A 10,593-nucleotide genomic window follows, 5' to 3' on the forward strand; every position below is an offset into this window, starting at 1 on the left:
CTCCATGAACACAAAAGATGATTAAATTCTCAAGTTTTTCAATTATTGGTTCATAGAATATCATCTCACCACTGTTTGCGGGGTAAGTATTGATTAATGCATCACAAGTGTGTCTATAATTGATCCATAAGAAGGACATTCTATTATTTTTACTATTTTATTTGACATTTTATTATATTTAATTCTTATACCACAATCATTTTGCATTTTTTAGCAGTTCAGATGAGATTACCAAGATATTCTGATCATGAGAGACATAAATATAGCTGATATCATCAAGAGGTAAAAACGTCAATATGCCAATTGTACCTATATATAATGAAATAAAATGCTTTATTCCTTAAGAAGGAGAAATTCCTTGTGCTCATTCTAAGACATGTAGAATCTTCGAAATCGACCATTCAATAACAATTTGATCAAGTAATTTTTCTTAGTGTTGGATCCAGGATAAATTATGGGAAGGAAGTATAAAGAATTTTTACTTTGTTTCCCTGTGAGCAGATAACTGATTCTTCTGAATTTTGTTCTTCTCTTTGTCAGTCCCAGGAAAAGAGGTATCAGAAAAAAATACAAAATTGAATGTTACTTTCTTGATTATTTAAACTTTTAATTTTAGCATATTATTATTTTTTTGGGGGGGGCAAACAATGTTTGGAAATTTAGAGAAATTAAGTAGTAGTCATGCAAGAATGAGAAGGTGGAATCATCACCCCAGAGAATTGGGATATCTAAGATACAAAGGAGGGATTACTGTTCTAGTTTGCTAATGCTGTCAGAATGCAAAACACCAGAGATGGATGGATTTTATAAAAGGGGGTTTATTTGGTCACACAGTTACAGTCTTAAGGCCATAAAGTGCCCGAGGTAACACATCAGCAATCGGGTACCTTCACTGGAGGATGGCCAATGGTGTCTGGAAAACCTCTGTTAGCTGGGAAGGCACGAGGCTGGCGTCTGCTCCAAAGTTTTGGTTTCAAAATGGCTTTCTCCCAGGATGTTCCTCTCTAGGCTGCAGTTCCTCAAAAATGTCACTTTTAGTTGCACTTGGGGTATTTGTCCTCTCTTAGCTTCTCTGGAGCAAGAGTCTGCTTTCAACGGCCATCTTCAAGCTGTCTCTCATCTGCAGCTCCTATGCTTTTTTCAAAGCGTCCCTCTTGGCTGTAGCTCCTCTTCAAAATGTCACTCACAGCTGTGAGTTTGTTCTGTTTGTCAGCTCATTTATATGGCTCCAGTGACTCAACTTAGACCCACCGCGAATGGGTGGGGCAACACTTCCATTGAAATTATCCAATCAGAGTCATCACCCACAGTTGGGTGGGGCACATCTCCACAGAAACACTCAAAGATTTACAGTCTAATCAACACTGATAGGTCTGCCCACACAAGATTACATCAAAGATAGTGGCATTTGGGGGACATAGTACATTCAAACTGGCACAATTACCTAGAGAAATATAGAAGACTGAAAGGTCCAATAACTTAGACAATATGGGTCAGACTACAAATCCAGGGAAGAGAATTAAAACAAGATAAGAAAGTCAGAATAATTATAATAAGATAGGCAGTGTCTTAACTCATACTGTGTGGTAAAGGAAGGCTTCAGCATAGGTCAGGATCAGATTGTGGGATTGTTATAAATGGGTCATGAGCCCCTGGTATGTGAGAAGTGTTCTCTCAGTTGTGGATGACAGAAATCAATAGTATATGTTGTCTAATGAAAAAACGGGTGATCCAATTCCAGAATCTGAGGAAGAAGGCAATATAGGGACTAACAATTTCCAAAGATAGAAAGCAAAGCTTCCAGGTCAAGGCTATGTATTCATGCATTAATAAATTCTCAAATATCAACACTATGCTAAAATATGTAAAAGAGAAAAGTCAGAAACCAAAATATAAAATGTCTGGGTGGAAACAAAGAATAAGAGCAAAGCAAAATGATAAGGAGGGCAAAAAGCTTCTGGTTCACTGGGAATTGAGATCATCATCAGGGTACAAGCTGATCTAGAGTTAAATTTCATGCAGAAAAAGGGGATTGAAATACATAAAATGAGATGGAATACTAAAACCAGACTTACCACTTGAAGCCATAGGTTAGGATTTATCTCCCTCCCAACTCACCTGGAGAGAGAAAAATTGAATCTATATATTTCCTTGGGATATGATTTATTTGTAATGCATTCATGGAAATGAGAAAAGACACAAAAGCATCTTCCAACACAAGGGAAGAATGTATCTACCTACTAGCTCTGAAGGAACAGAATATGAAATTATTGAGCTATATAGTGGTCAGAGAATTAACTCCGCGACTGAGAGCATCTGAGTTGGAATCATTTCTCCATTGTACCTACCCCTATCTCAAAAAAGTTCTCAATCTTGTTTTTATTGCAGTTATATTATGTGTTAAATGGGGATAAAAAATATCTATTCAAAGTTTAAAAAGTGACTAGCACATACTAAGACAAATACATGTTAGGTATGTTAGTTCTTGTTTATATGAGATAATTTCTGAATAGGGTATTTGAACAGATAAAGACAACCAAAAAACTGTTAAAACAAACAAACAAACAAAAAAACCTAGTCAAATCAAACCTGAAAATCAAAATCCCCAAATACATCAGTAAACATAATGCCAAGAAGTCAATAAATAACTTCAATAATTATAACTTCATTTTTAAATGCAATTTATTGAGATATATTCACACAACATATAATCCATCCAAAGTGTGCTAGTTTGGATATAGTATGTCCCAATAAAGCCATATTCTTTGAGGCAATCTTGTAAGGGAAGATTGATTAATCTTCTTGGTTAGGATGTGATCTCTTGATTGGATGTTTCCAAGGAGATGTGAGCCACCTAACTGGGGGTAATACCTTTGATTAGATTTTTTCCATGGAGATACGGATCTGGCCCATTCAGGGTGGGACTTGATTTAATCCCTGGAGTCCCATAAAAGAGTTCAGAAACAAAGGACCTCAGATCAGCTGAGAGTGACATTTTGGAGAGCACCTGAGAGAGACATTTTGGAGATGGCCACTGAAACCAGCCTTTTGCCAAAACTTTGTAGATGCTAGCCCAGAGTTTGCTCCAGAGAAGCTAAGAGAGGGCAAATGCCCCAAGAGCAACATTTTGAAGAATGCACAGGAGCTGGTAGTTTGCATAACAGCACCATTAGCAAACCAGAACACAAAATGTACAAACAATGACTCACAATATCATCAATTTTAGAATACTTTCTTACTTCAAAATAAAGAAAAAAATTAAAATTAAAATTAAAAAGAACACACAAAACATCCCATACCCCTGCCCCCCCCCCATTATTTATATGTTTTTTGTCTTTGTTACTCATCTGCTTATACGCTGGATAAAGGATATGTCGATCACAAGGTTTCAACAATCCCACAGCCACACAATTAAAACTATATAGTTATACACTCATCATCCAGATTTTTTCCCTCTCTTTTTATTCTTACTGATAATCTTCAGTTCTTCATTCTTCTCACAACTTCTCACTCTTATCTTTTCCCATCTTCCTGTAGTGCTCCCTTTAGAACTTCTTGTAGAGCCCATCTCTGGTTCACAAATTCTCTCAATGTCTGTCTGAAAATATTTAAAATCTCCCTCATTTTTGAAGGATAGTTTTTCCAGATATAGACTTCTTTGTTGTTTTTCTCTTTCAGTATCTTAAACATGGCATACCACTGTCTTCTCACCTCCATGGTTTCTGCTGAGAAATCTGCACACAGTCTTATCAAGCTTCCTTTGTATGTGAGGGATTGCTTTTCTCTTGCTGTTTTCAGAATTCTCTCTTTCTCTCTGACATTTGACAGTCTGATTATTAAGTTTCTTGTAGTGGGTCTTTTTGGATCTATTCTGTTCGGGCTATGCTGTGGTTCTTGGATCTGTAATTTTATGTCTTTCATAAGAGATTGGAAACTTTCAGTGATTATTTCCTCCAGCATGCTTTCTGTCCCTTTTCCCTTTTCCTTCTGGGACACCCATAGCATGGATATTTGTGTGTCTCCTGTTATTCAATTTTCTGTGACCTTGTTCACATTTTTCCATTCTTTTCCCTGTCTGTTCTTTTGTGTATAGGATTTCAGATATCTTTTTCTCTATTTCACTAATCCTTTCTTCTGCATCTTTAAATCTGTGCTGTGTTTCTCCACTATGTTTTTCATCTCTTCTATTATGCCTTTCATTTCCATTAGTTCTGCCATTTGTTTTTTCAAGCTTTCACCTTCTTCCATGTGGTCACTCATTGTCTTTTTTGTATCCTTGATCTCTTATGCTACATTTTCCTTCAACACATTGATTTGATTCAGAAGATTTGTTTGAACATGTTTAATTAGTTGTTTCAACTCCTGTATCTCATTTGGAGTGTTTGTTTGTTACTTTGATGAACCGTATCTTCATGCCTCCTGGTATGACTTCTGATATTTGCTGCTTTCCTTGGTTTGTTTATTCCAGAAGTCATTTTCTCTCTTTTACTTAGGATTTCCTCATTGCCTGGTTTTGTTCTCTATTATTTGACATTTAGTTCAGTTTATTCTAGACTTCTAGCAAAGCTTACATTTAACTGATCAGAATTTTTCTGGTTCTCACTCTGCTTACATGGAAGACTTTTTGAGGGGAGTCTCCTAAGATAGGACTAAACCCATTCAGAGTTTCTGAGACAAGATAGGCCCAGGACTCAGGAAATGGGTGTAATTAGTAGCAATGTTCCCTGGAGATGAGTCCCAGAATGTTGCCAGTGTTTCCTGTGAAGGCTTTTGATTCTGTACTTTTCCTATCCTGCCCAGCAGCTGGCATTTGTCAACCTGCAGCTCCTCGCCAGCATAAAGTATTGCAGCGCCTTTAATTCTCAACAGACCCTGCCCTGTCAGGGGTGTGGTTGTGACAGGCTGAGAATGATGGCTGGCTTAAACTTTTCCTGTTTTCCAGCCTATGGGGTCTGAGTTCTTTGAATGACAGCCACCATTTGTGCTGGGCTACTGCCCCCTCCATTTCTTGGGTGATGATATGCTCTTCAGGAAGTTATCTCCTCCACCTGTCTAGTTACTTTGTCTCTCAAGTATTCCTTAACTGCACCTTGCCTGGGGCAATGCTGACAACTGAAAAAGCCTGTTGCCTTCTTTATGTTAAAAAGTAATATATATTATATACCCTTTTCAGAGCTGTCCCCAGACCTCTGTTTTGCTAATCAAGAGCTGGAGTTGGTACCCAGCTCTTTGTGCCACTTTTCTTGGGGCACAGCCCTTTTCTAGTATTCCATACTCAGCCAAATCCAAATGTCTTTTTTGAGGTTTTGTTTTGTTTTGTTTTGTTTTTCATAAGCCCTGCCTCCTATCTGCTGGGGAGAGACCACTGGTTTCCTTTCATACTTTCTCTGGATTTTTCTGTGCTCAGAGCCTATATTAAATAGTCTGAATTTGTTAATTAAATCCACAATTAGATTTTGGTTGAGCTTCCGTCCCTTGTTTATTAGTTGGGGTTCTCTAGGGAAACAGAATCAATGAGAGATATTTATAAATTTAAGATTTATAAAAGTGTCTCACACAACTGTGGGGATGCATGAGTCCAAATTCCATAGGGCAGGCAGCAAACTAGCAACTCCAATGAAGATGTTCAATGAACTCCTCAGGAAATGAACTGGCAACTTTGACAAATGTGTTCAATGAACTCCTCAGGAAACGAACTGGCAACTTTGACAAACTCCTCAGGAAATGTTTTGCTGGGCAGCCAAAGAAGATGTGAAGGTCTTCTATCTGTCTCACTTAAAAGTCTTCAACTGATTGATTGGATTAAATCCAGCCAACTGCATTTTCTCATTGTGGAAGATATACCCTTCATTGACATCATCAGTCACAGCTGCAGCCAATTGACTGATGATTTAATAAACCAGCCTGTTGGTTTATTAACCAGCCACAAACATCTTTGCAGCAATGGTTAGGCCAGTGCTTGCTTGACAAGACAGCTGGGTACCATCACCTGGCCAAGTTGACACATGAACCTAACCATCACACCTTGCTCCTAGTAGAGACTGTTTCTTTTTCCCATGGGGAAGTGACTCCAAAACAGCCTGCTAGACTAGTACAGGTGGTGCACCTGCCACCACAGATTTGGAGACTTTACTTACAGTTCTGCACTATGATCTCAGACCTTCCATGCAAAGGGTGTCTGGTCACAGAAGTCCCCCAAATTGTTTTTCCTGGCAGTTCCTGGCTATTTATGAAATGCTGTACAGGGCAAATGAAATTCCACATCTCCATATGCCACCATCTTGTCCTGTCTCTATAACTTTATTTTTAATTATATTTTATATAGTCATTTTAAGATGGTCAAACAGATAAAAGAAAGCAAAACTTTTCTTATAAAAAATAAGATAGTCTTCTTTCTCTCATGGCATACTAGGTAAATTTGGTCTGGCTTATTTTAAAAGCTAGAAAAATTACATATCTATAGCTATCTATCATGTGTGCATCTATTTATCAGAATCAAGATGCTACAAAAATTGTAAAAGATGGAATCTAAGAGAAGTAAACTTAAGAGCATCTGCTAAAACAAAGAGGGGAGCTGAGAGGATAAGAAGCTGAGAAGAGTTTTTTGTAGACTCGTAAGACGAAGCAGACAAATTTGGGCTTCCTGGTTTTCCAATGAGGAAAGCCCTTATAAACTTCCAGGATTTGACCTGAATTCCAAGGGGATGTATTTCCTAGATATAACTGTGAACTAGAAACAGAGAATTCCTTACATTGGATGAAGCCCTGAATTTAATTTTTCAGCCTCTTAGTCAATTAAGGTGATCTGATATTGCTAGTGTAGCCTTGGGGTCTGTTCTCTGTTCCTATACTTTAGGATTTGGGTATGGAAACACTCAAGTTCTAAGTACTGATTTCTGGTCATTGGCCAGAAATAAACATAAATGTATTTTAAGGAAAGGTAACATCATCCAGAACCACAAATGATCTCCACAAATTTTCATATAAAATACCCAGTACTCATTAAAAATAATCAAACTTAATGTTCTTTAAAGCAATAGTTTGGCCAAAATCAAGAAAACAGTAGATGACTGAAAAAATCAATGGAGAATCTGGATGAAGGAATTGTCAGAAACAAACTGTAAAACAATTATACATAATACATTCAAAGAAACAAAAGAAAAGGTGAAATGGAGTGCAGTAAGATAGAAAATGATCTTAGATAGAAGCAGGGCAATCCAATAAGAAATAAATATAGATTGAGTAACTGTGTGGGTAAAATTAAGAGTATTAGCTACATAAAATAATAAAAAACTAATATTCTATAGACTTTTAAATATACATAAAATTAAAACCAATAAAATCAATTTTCTTTGGCAAAACACAAAAGCAGAATGATAATATAAAGATTGATAAAATTTATTTTGGCAAAATTAATTTTAAATCAAAGAGGCTCACACCTTTTTATCTGGGAAGTCCATTTTTATGTGTATCCTCTAAAGAAAGCCATAAATGATGACAGGAAGTCACATATAATTATACTTCACTGTATCATTTCTTATAATAAAGAAAATTGCAAATACTTTAAATGTCCATCAGCAGTTGTTGGATAAAATATTTTGAAATACCCATCCAATGAAATTCTATTGAGGAAATAAAACATATAAAATAGAACAATATTTATTAATTTGTGATCTAAGAAAGGTACTATGGAACGAAAGAAATAATGTTAAAAATGTCCCTTTCAGTAAAATTTCATTTATGTAAAGATTTAAGCATGCATAACAATTTCAGAAAATATTTGCATATATGTATAAGTATATAAACATGCAGAATTCAGAATAACAATGACTTCAGTGAGGGGAAAAGTGTCACCGGGTTTGGGATTATGCAGAGCGGCCTTTGAAGAGTTCTTTAAAAATAATATAAATGAAATAATACATGTAATGTAGATTAATAAAATACATATTTAATAGAATTTAGTATATGGTTAACTCCCATACATTTAAATTATTCCCCCAAATAGAAAAGGATGCAAGGCCAGAAACAAGTATAGGGAACCCTTGTCACAAATCCAAATGATATCACATAAAAATCATTCTACTATGATAAGGTGCATTTTAGACACAAGGACCAACATCATCAGTGGTTCATCTCCACTCTTCTAAAATCATGCAAATCTAAGCTTAAAATATGTCAGGGAAGTAAATACAATTCTGATTTACAGACTTTATTAATACAGAAGTGGAAAATAATGAGACTGTGAAAAACATAAAATGCCAGGTTATATCTACTATCCATCCATTTATGTATGTATGCATGTATGTATGTATGTATGTATGTATCTATCTATCTATCTATCTATCCATCTATCTATCAATGTTTTAAATATTTTTTTTTGATGGATGTGTATGTTCAGGAAAAACAAGTGTTGATCAGAAGAAAGAGGCATATTTCTCAGAACAGTTTAATCCAAATTTTGAAATTAGTTCTTTCATTCAAACACCACAAATTAAAAAAGAAAGAAATCCTTTAATTTTAATGGCACTTTATTTGTAACATTCTTTAATTATATTTAAATTCCTTTCAGACACTCCTTGTGTCTAAAATGCACCTTATCATAGTAGAATGATCCTACCTTTCAAGTGTAGGGTACCATGTTACAGAGTAAGCACTCAAGAACCTGTGTGTGGAATGCCGTATAGTACAAAAACATGAATTTCATAAAATAATCGAAAGATTAACTCCTCAACCTGCACATTTTAAATTTCTGGAGATGAAAATTCAAAATGTTTTCCCACTTGTCATTTTATATATCACTCCAATCAAAGTAGCTTTATCCTCAATGAAAAAAAAATCTAAAGAAAATAGAATTAATAGTTCCATGAAAATTTAAAAAAAATAGAGACAATAATCAAATTAATGCTTACCTTTAATTTATTTAGGCAAAAACGTATCTACCTACATTATTACATGCATGGAAACAGAAACGCTGCTAACTTATTTCCAGGCTTTTATTCTCCCCTGGGACTTATTTTCCATCCTATTGTATTACAGGTTTATTTCAATTTATTGGTTTTCTTTTTAAACAAGAGAAAAAGTAATAAAAACAATAACATCCTTTTATATATAATACATCTATCCATTATATATAAAAATTTAAGCTAGATATTTAATATGGGTCAATTCTATTTCATTCATCTAATCTACCAATCAGCATAAAAATTAGGAGGTCTCATTCCTTGCTTTTTGACACTTATAATATGCTTATTTTAAGCAGATTTCATAATGTGTAAAAGGGAAATATTATTTAGCATAATTAACAGTAAGAAAAAAAGCCAACTAATTTTGGCAGCACTCCAGAATCACAGAAATTAGCAAAACTCAATTAATTCTACATTACAGTAGAATATTTTAGGAAAATAAATATTATTCTATATAAATTTCAAATGAGTTCATTACAATCAGTGTGCTATAATCATTAAAATAAAGTGTTACCGAAGTGCCTATTGACTAAGATTGCAATAATAGAGAAGAGGTACTTAGAATCCACCAGAGAGTAATGATTTTTGAAAAATGACTAAACATGTAACTATCGAACTGTAGTCTTCGAAGTTAAGTTATTGAAAATACTGTTTAATTGTCAGAAGCAGTGAGTTGGATGTATTGGTAAAATAGCTCTATTAAATGTAAACTTTCTGAGAGACATGATTCTATTTGTTAGTGAGCAGTTCTTCCATTTCCCTCTATAATCACTCTGATCCTTGGAGGTGAAATGAATTATCAGATAGGTCAATCTGCACATGCTTATCTTAGCTTGGTCCTTTCTCTTTGAATCTCATGATGTATAGAAAGTTCAGATTCTTCTCTACTCCTAAAGTGTAGACCCCAAACACCAACCACAGATTTACAAGAGTAGGTAAATATGCCTAATTCTGAGATTTATTTAGCATGAATATTTGGCTCTCCCAGTAAGCTACACAAAACAATCTGGCGTCTGTCAGAAATACATTTGTCTTTTTGGTTTCTATCTTACTCTAGATTTATTTCTCAAATGTGAAGCACTTGGTTTAAATTCAGGTATTTGTCAAGGCAAAAATGAAAGAATTTTTTAATTCTGGAATATTTGTCTCAAAACAAAATTTAAAACTAGCAGATAGAATAATTAATGCTTTTATGTGTTTCAAATTTTTAAGAATGAGAACTTTTAAATATTAAATAGCCATGGTATTATCTTATACTTAAAAAATTATTTTATTTGGTATTTATTTTATGCTACCATTTTGTTTTTCTTGTTTTCTATTATCAATGTATAGTCCATTCACAGATAATTTTATTTTTTTTAAATCTATAACCATGTCACAATATTTTGATCTATAGGAATAATTACTTATGCATTTATCATCATCATCATCTTTAACCTGAAACCTATGATATATTTTATATAACCATTTTTTTCACCATTTATTTTAATTATCAGTCATTATTATTGCAAAGAAAAATTACATAAATGTTCTTAAAATTACAGAATAACATGTTTTGGGGAAATCCTGAAAATTCATAGAAATTCTGATTTGTCACTCGAATCACAAAGACTAGTATCGATTCTGAATT

The sequence above is a fragment of the Choloepus didactylus genome, chromosome 3 (genome assembly GCF_015220235.1).
Source record: "Choloepus didactylus isolate mChoDid1 chromosome 3, mChoDid1.pri, whole genome shotgun sequence".
Lineage (NCBI taxonomy): Eukaryota > Metazoa > Chordata > Mammalia > Pilosa > Megalonychidae > Choloepus > Choloepus didactylus.